Genomic DNA, 10734 nt, shown 5'->3' with positions numbered 1-10734 from the left:
TTTAAATTCTGCAGAAGCTTAAAAAACAACGTTGCAGGTTAAAATTAAACATGGGACAATTCATTCTACCAAAATTGGTTATACGCATATAAAAGAAAAAAGGTGAAGAAGAATATTTGTTTGTTCTCAAGTAGCTCAGACTCCTGCATACAAGAAGCTAAAAGTTAATAGCAGTTTACTTATAGAGGAGCATTCAGAAGAGTTAAGGTGCATCAGTCACAACATACATGGAAATACACCGGATCTTTATGCAGAAGAAGCAGTTCTAGGCAGATGCAAACCAACTTCATTTAGATCACAAGCAGCTTTGGACGTAAAAAGGAAAACCCACTTGAGAATTAAAACAATCCTAAATGCTTTGCTTAACTTCTCTGGATGCCCTTTTGTTGATAAGTCCTCTGCTTTTAATTTAACTCTGCTTTTCATATGTATGTGCCAGTCAAGTGCATACCATAACTGAGAGAACGGCCTTGCTGGCAAAAAACAGACCCATAAAAACAAGCCACACAAGCAAAAGACAAGAGGAAATAGTCCGTCCTCTGTCCTTTGTCCTTGGTTTCATAACAAGCAATGGAGCTCCCTCCAACTCGAGGTTTCTGCTCACAAACTACAGTATTTTGGCGACGTCCATTTGGCTAAGTTCTCAAATCACTGATTAATCTTCTAATTTCTTCACATCAGAAACCCTTCCTAAAGGGCTTTCAAAGGCAAATGATTTGTAACAGTGCCACAGCTGCATCTTTCATAACCATGCTTTTGTCCCACACGTCAGCAGAACTCTTAAACTCTTACTTTAAAAATAGAAAATGGAGGGAATCACTGAATAATGCCAATAAATCCCTCCCTCCCCCAGCCTCTTGGGTCTGAGAATCCAAAGGACAAAGATACTCACGTAACATGGTGAAGCATGAGAGCAACACCTAGTTAAAAAATTACCTTATTTTTGGTGTAGCATGGTCACAGGATATGTAATTCTAGGTCACCTGCAGCTGTATCAGCATAGAGATGATCTAGAAATGTTCTCTACTCTACAGATGGTGCAGCAGCAGCAGCTCCTGAGGGCACAGAGAAGAAATTTAGAGGGTATTCATGCAGCTGCCCTGGAAGAGGTCCTTCCCAGGCAATGAATGCAGCTGAATAACCCAAAGCTGCCTAAAAAGGAATTAATGCCTCAGTTGAAAGTTGTTGGTTTTTTTCTGTGTTTTTTTTTTTTTTATTTTGTTTTGTTTTCAGAAGATGCACAATCTGCTATGGAGGAAAATCTCAAAACATAAAATGGTTCTAAATAATTCATCAACTTCTGTCCTGTAACCTGTGGTCCAGATTGTGAAGCGTCCTTTTGTACATTTGCAGTCTTTACACAATCTGCAAAAGAAGATATGAGACTCTGGAATAACAGGTCCAAAGTTCATCATCTGCTTGGGTGTTTTTACTTGCTTGTGAACAATGTTCATTAATGATTGAAGGAAAAAATGGGTGAGGAAAGCAATAAGAATTTTGACTACAGTTTAATTTAAGCAGATGTATTAATAACTGAACTTACAGAGTCTAAAGGTCAGTCATTTGTTATAATTTAATCCTACACGCAAGAGGCAAAAAAATAAAAAATAAAAATAAAAAAGAGGCTTGTCGGGTGCTGTTTGGCCACATTAAATAGGATCTTTACACCTTCTCTTAGATTCGTGTGAAAGGGAGTAAAATTTCTTAAGCTGAAAAGAATTGAGATTTCCTCCCAGTTGCCCGTATGGTACTACAATACCCCCTAGTGTCATCAGGGCTGTGCTGACAAGAAACTTAGCTTACACTGCAAAGATGCAGATCCAGCAGCAAAACCACCACATCTGTCTCGCCAACATACAATGCAAGGCGTCCACACCACAGTCTTCTGAAGAGGTCCCATAACATGGACAAGAGCAGGTGTTCAGATGAACTGTCACCAGGCTAACCACTGTCTGATGAACTGTTCATCTGTGTGCTTCCAAATGCTGATTGATAAATCAGTTTTCTATGTCTTCAAAAATACACATGCAAAATAAATGTCATTTGCAAACCTTCTGCAAAACTTGTAACAAAAAATATAGAAGTAATTTAGTTCAAAAAAATACAATATAATTTCTTTTGTTATTTTTGCATTACTATAAGAGTTGGGTTTTGTGTTGGTTCTTACACCAACCATATAAGTAATGAGGCCATGGAAAGATTACAGGAAAAAGGTATCTAAAAAAAAGCAATTTTATCTTACTGCTCTATTAAATATTCTTGCTATGCAATGCAATCAACTAATGCAAAGACTATCTTTCAGAGATTTCAGAAGTAAATTTGTTCAGTAAGTTTGTTGTAATAAACTAGGGAACTACGACAACTTTTACATAATGTAATTTTATGAATCTGCCCCATGTACTTTCATTCTCTAAGCTGATAAAGGAACTACTGGGTTCCTATTGGGTTATTAAGGAACTGTTTGGGTTCCTTAAATAATAACATTTATGTATTACAACATCAAGGAAAAAACACAATAATTTAAGACAATTTTAAAAAATCACTTATATTTCAACTAAATACAATAGTGCACATGAAATGACAAATAACTGCTGGCAGCATGAAGCACATTTGCTAAGAGTGTAGAATGGACATAAAACTACAGTGCTATATCTCCAAGCAAAGAATTATATTAGCTCCATTTTTCCACAGCCCTCACTCTCAGTGAATACAAAGAAGGACATTTCTATTATGGCATAGGTTTCTCATGACCTCTGTGTTAGCCATAAGTTCACTGAGCTCACTGTCAGTATATGCCACAAGCACTATTTTTACTGAGATGCAAAAATTGTCTGATGTTCAACCCCATCTTCTCATATGGCACTCATCTCATTAAAGCATCCCTCACAGTAAAATATAGCGTGGGTAAGACTAGGATAGCTCAGAATGCACTCATTGTTTTAGGGAAAAGATTCAACATTCTTTACAGGTTGGAAGAGGATTCTTTATGGAACAAAGGCGAGGATCACAGCTGTCTCAGATAGGAACAAATCTCATACATGCAAGTACAGTTACATGAGAGAAACAGATGTCAGTGAAAGTATCTGTATGTTAAAAAAAACACAATACACAAATAATCAATTCACTTTCACAGCAAATAACTTTCATGAGAAAATAACTTTAATAAGAAAATAAAATATCTTCGCCCTTTCTAAACGTTATGCCTCTTTCTGAGCTACTGTATATAGGGCATATAAATTGTTTCCTTAACTACAGGGAGGCAGACTGGTTTACACCACCTCTGCTTTTTTGTTTTCAATCAGGAATACCAGATCTCTTTTCATCCACTGCTGAAAGTAAAAATGTGTTTAGCAGAAAATAAAGAAGAACTAGATCTTTATTATTCCTGAAAAGCAGCACCAATTAGAACAAAGCAAGTTCCAGAACATCCCCTCTAGTCCCATGCTACAAATCCATGGCTGACTGCTGCAGTAACAGGGCCACATCAGAGGGCATGATGAGGTAGCAAAAATGCATTAAAGAAGGTCCTTTAAGAAAATAATGACACGTTTGTTACACCGCACTATCTCCAGCATCTGCCTGTAAAGCACATGATGCGGAGAGGGCTGTTACCAACCACATCACATGCCTGCTGATTTCCCACTGGGTCTCCAAGCGTACGATACTGTGTCAGTCACACGCTCTAGAAATCCTCAGCTCCTCTCTGGTGGACAGCTTTTAAAGACAATTTAAAACAGCCTCTGTAAAAATGGTCCAAGCAGATGATTTCACCTCCAGAGCAAAAAGATGCCAATCTCAGCATACTATAAGGCATGTATTTTTGTTAAGGTACTAAAAGGCATGTGGTTTTTTTTGTACCCGGTACAGCATGAATACTGGAGACAGCCCCTCAGAAACTGCTTATTCCTCACCGACAATTCATCTACACCTTGCCAGCACAGCATGGCAAGAAGTTTAATGGCACCCATTGATCAGGGCACGAAGGAGCATGATGTATTTATCTCTCTGAAGACTACAGGCATACACTTTTCATCTTGCTAGAGTATTAAGTTCATTTAATAGAGTTGAGTTAGCTTTCCCCTCACTTAGTTAAACTACATTAAAATACCGAGGAAGGCATTTATTGTCTGTCAATGAAATGGAGAGGCTAATAGGAGCAGCATGAAACAGCTAGTGACCTAAATTTCTCTCAATGTAATCTCATTATTTCAATACAAATGTTGTCAATTTTTTTCCCTGTACAGTGCAGCCCTGCCAGGTAAGATGTAGCCTTATTTCCAGTGCTGCACTTAGCCTGATCTTGGGCCTTCATGTGCTGACACTGAGATTTCAAATCATATTGCATTTTTGCAGTTATGCTTCTGTGAAGTGTCCCCAAAAGCCCGTGTACTTTAATTTTGTGCTTCCAAGACAAACTCAGTTAGTGGAAGGACAAAAAGGAAAGGAAGATTCCACAATGGAACAGGTTTATTTTAAGTATGTTAAGCTGCCACCAGGGCTTGTCTAAATATAGATTTGTCCACTGTAAACACCCTTAGTCTGCATTTAGTGCAGACATGCAGAGTTCCTCAGGAATGGCAAGCAGGCTGTGCATTCACACCCAGGCCCAAGATAACTCTCAATCATAACTGATTCCTGAAGAAAGTTTGTAAGTGGGATTTTGCATCTAGGGAAGAACATGAAGCAAGAAAAGCTTGCCTCTGCTGTTGGCCTTGTGCCTTTGTCATCCAAGCTCTGGGAAGCTCCATGAGGGCTCTCAAAAGGAGAAGCATGTTCACAACTGGTCTGTAGCTTTCAGGCCAAGCTCTCCAAGCCAGCGTGGTTTGCAAAGGTCCGGTAACTGGGGTCTGTGTTTCTTCTGCAGTGGCTCGCATGCTCTCAGGAGGCAGCCAGTGCTAGGCTTGTGTGCGTGATGGTTCTGCCACGGAGAAATCCTGGCACCTCTGCCTGGGGTTTCTGCTAACTCCTGTCCCCCACTTGCTAAATCCTTGCCTCTGTATCACTAATCCTTGTATTTGGCTAAATACTGAATTATACTGAAACCATCCATCTCAAGTACCAGTAAGTGAGCCACACCTGCAAGGAGCTCAGACAATTTACCATCAATAAATTAGCTTAAAAGTTACTTGCTCTGACAACTGCAATGTAAACAAATCTGGTGTGTTTTACCACATTAACCTGATACTCTCTCCACATTTACATGAATTATACCACAGTGGTTGTTAAGAGAACTGGAAACCTCTGTTTCCTTGATCACAACCAATCATTTTATTCATGGAATAGCTTCCTTTCCAAAAAAAAAGTATAAATGCAAAAAGGTATGCTTTCACTGAAATAGCTTGGGGACTCCTTCATCCTCTGTAAAAAACAGGCATAAATGTATAACCATATTTATGTTAAACTTCGTTTGACTTTGCTACTTAAAGAGTATATGGCAAAGACTGCCAGCGAAAAGGATCAGGACTTCCAGGCTGTATTTCAGAAGGCTATCAGCCCAAGATCTGAGTGCTGTGCTCTTGTTCTGACCCAGAGCTATGCACCTGGGATGGTTCCAGAGCTCATTGTAATGCCTGAACTCTGAGAAGCATTAATTTCAGATATATCATCTACCAACCAAATTACGTAACAAGATCTATCAGACATCAGATGCTTACTTACAGTTAGCAGAAACTAGAATCATGTGGAATACCACAATCATTTAAATGACTGGCTCCACATAATGTATCAGTGTTTAGACTTTCATTTTTGAACAAGGAAGTTTCTTTATAGCACTTGAGTTTTCAATAATTGGTGTCAACAGTTATCCTTATTTCAAAAGAGGTGCTCCTAACTTATAAGTATCACAGGCTGAAAAGTTGGATATGAATGAGGCACAAGAGAAAAAACTCCTCTAAGGCTATAAAAGGCAAAGTGTATCTATTGTGCTTTGGTTTCCTGTAAACTACAGAATTTCCGGACTCAGAAACAGAGTATGAAACAAGCTGTGGAACATGCATATCAGGAAGACATCAAAGGCAAACTGTCTATCAGTTTATTTTAGACTAGGCAATGTCAAGCAGAAAGTGAGATTAGGAGAAAGAAGCTGAAAGACCAGCTCACTGATCCCAATCTTAGAAAACCTAATGACATTACACGTATACGTAGAGTTCCAAGTGATTGAGTGAAGCATACCCTAGTAGACATAAATGTCTTGGAAATCTCATAGCACGTTCATGTATGGTCTACATTCGTTTGGAGAGTTTCTGGCTTTGATCCTCTTAACCCTTAAAATAGCTGTTAAAATCTGAAAAGCTTTTGGACAAAAAGTTAGAAATTGGACCATGTCTCACATTTAAGATAGAGTGAAGCCTCTACCTTGAATTCACAAGGCTTTGAAGAAATTTTGGTTTTCCACAAAGCAAACTCATGTATTTAAGACAAAGAATACCCACTTTCAGCAGGAAACTAGAACGCTTCCTGAAGGAAGGTTGTATTACACCAAGTATGCAACAGGAAGCAGGGTCCCACCTTGAACTGAACAAAACACACCTGTAACTACGGCATGAAACTGAGTGCTAAGCCACGGTTCTGCAGGGGGGCACGATTTAGGGATAATGATCAGGCTTTGAAAGATCTTGAGAGCATGAAAAATCCTGTCTCTGCTCCTCACCCTCAGAATATGAACTGCTGAAACTATACCTGGTCAATATATACCATGATGATTTACTCTGTAATTTGTTTTTCAACTGTTTGAATTGTGTGCCAAATTAAGAAAAAAACTCATATACTTCAAGCATTTGAATAATACTTTCTAAGGACTGTTAACATGCACTGAAATAATTAAACAGTTATCAAGTTCTTCACACTGTCAATTCAGCTAACAGAGGAGATAAACAGAAATGGGCAGAGAAGGAAGATTATAATCACATATTATACCAAACACATATTTGCTTATCACGGAGCCCAGAGAAGGATTATACAGTACCAATTGAGGCATAGAGCAATAAGCCAAAGTAATTTACATTTTTCAAATAGCCAGTATTTGTTATCAGTGTCAGAAGTAATAAAGAACTGCCTTATCTGTGTGACGCTGTTTGATTTGTGTTGTCCGCTAGTACATCACTCTACCATGACAACAAGCCTTAACTTCCTTGGTCTGTGACATATAGAAAAGTCAGAAAAAGCACTACATCATCCACTATGTCAAACTGCTGTTTTGAGTGAAGATTGGGTAGAAAAAAAAATGGGCTTGGAGTGAACTCTTCAGATTCTTCTCCTTACTACTAGGGATGTGTCTTGTCTCAGAGTAAGACATTTCTCTGATGATTCATGTGGCTTATTTTCAGTTACTGAGAAACTCCTCAGAAGAGGCACAGTATCCGCAAGGATATTAAAAGGATTTGAGAGTTAGACAAAGAAAAGTGTTCATTTGACCAAAAAAAAAATGTTATTTTTAGTTGGACATACTTATTTCTGGAAATATTTTGGAAATATTTGAGATACTGAGGCAAGTTTTATCTTAAACTTATCTATGTAGGTTTTGAATTTATTTTTAACACAAAGCATTTCTACACAGTTAATGTATGCAAACTGACATGCACTTCCTCTTCCTCTTTCCTTCTCATTGCATAGTCATTAAAAGAAGTCTCTATGGAATTAGTTAAAAAGGCCAACAGGCATTGACCTAATATATAACTAGGCAGCATCTTCAATACAGGGCCAGGGTCTTCAAAGAAAATGCCACTGCTTCAGGTTGGAGATTTGTTTTTTTTTATCCAGCACTAAGGACAATAATCTCATAACAGATTTACAGCAGTTAAAAGACCTCAAGTAAAACAGGTAAAGAAATGTGAATTTAAAATTTGAATAGGTCAACAGTGAATTAAAGCTGCATTTCCAGAAAATTATTCTTTTCTTTAAAAAGAAGATTTTCGCTTCAGGTGAGGCTAACAAACCACCTTAATTTTCTCCAGTTCAGAGATGGAAAACATCCTTAATGGCTTCCGTAACCTGCCTTTGAAGTCTGCAGTAATTATGCAACTGCTCTGGAAACCAAAGAGGAGCTGCGGGATCCCTGCCTCTGAGCAGAGCACTTGTGGAGGGGAAAACAAACAAAAAAGCCCTTGCTGAATCCTTGCTCTGAATCCTTGCCCCAGCCTTAGGCCAACTGGGATGAGAAAGCACTAGAGAGCCTGTCAGGCTTATATCGTTTGTTCTATTTTGGGGGGCACTGGCTGTAGAGGAAGAAAGTAAAGCCTGAGCATCATGTGGGCAACTTTACTATCAGGGGACAAATGCTTAGAGAGCAGCACCCTGGTCCTCGTGCCCCTGTGGGAATGATGCATTCCTGCCTGTCGCTGAACTCAGAGATCTGAGCCTGAGAGGAAGCGCTCAGTTTAGAAACCCCTGTGACGTCTCCAGGAAGGTGTAGAAGACTTCAAAGCTAACTTTGAAACCCATTGATCCATTTGGAATTTGCAAACAAATTCAGTTTACATTTCTTATTGTCTAAATCCCAAATTACTTCACTGTAGTTATTTCATCAGTCTGAACAAGAGCAACAGCCAACTCACAATACCTAGGAAGTACCAATTTCTGCCCTCTACAAATCCTAATATTTTGGGAAATTATCAAAGGTTCACTGATGTCTGGTCAACTATATCTTAAAAGATTCCTTATGTTAACACATTTCAGTAAGATCAGGTGGCAATAAATACAGATGGCAGTACTGTAAAACAAGCAAACCACTACAAACTCTTCTTTCCAGGACAGATTTTAAAACAGGAATTTGGATGATAAGGAGATAAACTGAAAAGAATGTGAGAGTATTAAAGTTGTACTGTCAGCAGACAAGACTATTACAGAATGACAGTTAAGCTGGACAGTTTCAGTATCATCTGTAAGTTACATGACATTTATCGTTAAAGAAAAACACGCTGAAGAACATTTATGCAGTGGTAAAGGGAATCTGCCCCAGTAATTATAAGGAGACTGCTAAAATGCAGTGTGGATCAAAGAAACAGATCTGCAATAGAAGTAAGTAGCAGAAGATCACAGAAGAAAAGGGGAAGGCAAGTAACATGTTAACAAAAAAAAGTATAAACTACTGAAGATGTGAATCTTGTAGCCTGAATGACTCTCAGTCACAATCTGTTCTATCAGTGCATAGCTTTTCCAACATTTAACAGCTTTTCCTAGTAAACCTTTAGCAAATCTTGAGCAAACTGTATTATCTTAAGACATCCTTACTAATCAAACACTACGACTCCTTGGGAAAGAAACAAATTTACTTTTATAGTTTTCTTCAAGTATGGAACCTGGGAAAATGGAGACACCTGATTTAGCGTAACGGAAACCTGAAACTGAGAAGTTTCAGAATACGAATATTCAGAATATTTCAAAAGAATAGTTTTGTAAAAACCAATTGAAGTGAAAATACTTAAGGAAAAAAAAAAAAAGCTGTCTAATTCTACCAAAAGTACCAAACTCAGGTCCATTTCCTGTTAGGAAACAAGCTGGATTTACCACTCACTGGGCTCCTGAGCAGCATAAAGGACCATACTCTGTTCACATTGTGCCCTGTCCTCCCTTGTTATCCATCTGGCACATCCAAACTGTTTTCGTGTATTGCTCATGGTGGTTTGTTTCGTTATTCAGATCAACTTTCTGTAAAATGGCGTGTGGATAAGTTAAGCCACTAAACACTAAAACAGAAACTAGATCCTTCCTTGCCTGACAGGCATGCCCTGGAAGCAATAGCCCATGTTGGATGGTAGAAGTTCAAAGTGTAAAAACACTTCAGGGGTTCTTGCACTCAACAGATGTGGGAGTGGGCATTCACACAAGCTATTTCCATCATGCTTTTCTTTCTTTTTCCTTCCACGTCTCCCCCCTCCCCACACTTTGCAGACAAAATATAGGAAAAAGCCAGGACCAGCCTGACAGCGAGATGAGAGCCTACCGCCAGCAGACACCATGCCAGGCTCCAGGTCACACGCAGGCTGTGCTAAAGCTGTGCTAGTGTTCAATCCAAAAGGGGGGGGTTGCTTTTCTGCTACAGATCAGGCAGATGGGTAGAGCTGGGAGAGGTGGTAAAGCTGGCAGGATGTTAATGATATTTCTAGTCACGTCTGCACAGGCATGGATATTTCCCTAGTAATCTCTCTGGAAGAAAAAAATAAAACCCACAAAACATTAAGTTCCATACAAGCTTAGCAGGGTTACTGTTGTCAAGAGACCATTTTTTTCACCAGAATCTAGGTAAGATTTGGGCTTAAATTATAGTTAACATGAATTTTAGTGCAAAGGGCCATCCTTTCAGTTAGGAAGGTTTCAAAAATACATGATAAAAGTCAAAACTTTATTTTGTAATCTTGACTCTCACAAACTGTCTGCCCAATACATTGTCACTTAAATCAGAAAGACTGCCGGGAAAAGGGCATAGCATTCTCTTGGGGTATTTCAGCCAAAAACATATGTTTCACTTCACTCTTAACTCAGAAATTAACTTCAGTTACACAGAGCCAATAAATATACACTTTAAAATAGGAGACACTCCAGTCTACACTCAAGTTTTTAAAAGAAACTTCATGACTATCCACAATATGAAACAGTTAATTTCAAAACCCTTAATTATCTTCAGGAACTAACAGCATTGAAATAGTCCTTAAACACTCAAGACAACAGTCATACTAATCCTAGAGCTCCTTAATAGCATGAGGAATGCAGTAAGATTTAACAGGTTTAATTCCTTAT

Source organism: Anser cygnoides, chromosome 7 (assembly GCF_040182565.1).
Source record: "Anser cygnoides isolate HZ-2024a breed goose chromosome 7, Taihu_goose_T2T_genome, whole genome shotgun sequence".
NCBI classification, from domain to species: Eukaryota; Metazoa; Chordata; class Aves; order Anseriformes; family Anatidae; genus Anser; species Anser cygnoides.
This window is presented reverse-complemented; position numbering follows the sequence as displayed.